The sequence below is a fragment of the Oryzias melastigma genome, linkage group LG19 (genome assembly GCF_002922805.2).
Source record: "Oryzias melastigma strain HK-1 linkage group LG19, ASM292280v2, whole genome shotgun sequence".
Taxonomy (NCBI): domain Eukaryota; kingdom Metazoa; phylum Chordata; class Actinopteri; order Beloniformes; family Adrianichthyidae; genus Oryzias; species Oryzias melastigma.
Window position 1 is genome coordinate 9,649,728 of NC_050530.1, and position 411 is coordinate 9,650,138.

Consider the following 411-nt stretch of genomic DNA (forward strand, 5'->3'; position numbering starts at 1 on the left):
GTCAAAAAAATTGTCGGCGTCAAGCACATGTCAGATTAATGCGTTTTTAACGCGACAAATCTGACAGCCCTAATAAAGATTTTAGTGATAAAATTCCTTAAGTTTATTTATTGGATTTAATTAAAATTTCAAGCCCTAAAATGTTGTTTTTCTGGAATAAGCTATTTAACTGATTCAGTTCGCTGTGTAACAACTAACACTGAAAATTCAAGTAGCAATATTGATGAAACATGTATTCGATAAATCTGCTTAAATACACATTACTGCATATTTAATGGTCAAAGTTCATTTATTTAAGCTCACAGTGCAACTTAATTCACTCAATATAATGCAGATTTTAAGACAGTGCTTCAGTATCATCTGGCAGGAAGGAAGAAACAGAGCAATAGAACATTCTGCTCCCAAAGTTAT

The 411-nt window shown here is 31.9% G+C and overlaps 1 protein-coding gene across 5 annotated transcripts in view; it reads left to right on the forward strand.

Moving 5' to 3' along the window:
• si:ch73-103b11.2 (protein outspread) overlaps positions 1-411 on the forward strand; it is a 50,408-nt gene that overhangs the window by 24,484 nt on the left and 25,513 nt on the right. The gene's annotated exons all lie outside the window — the stretch shown is intronic.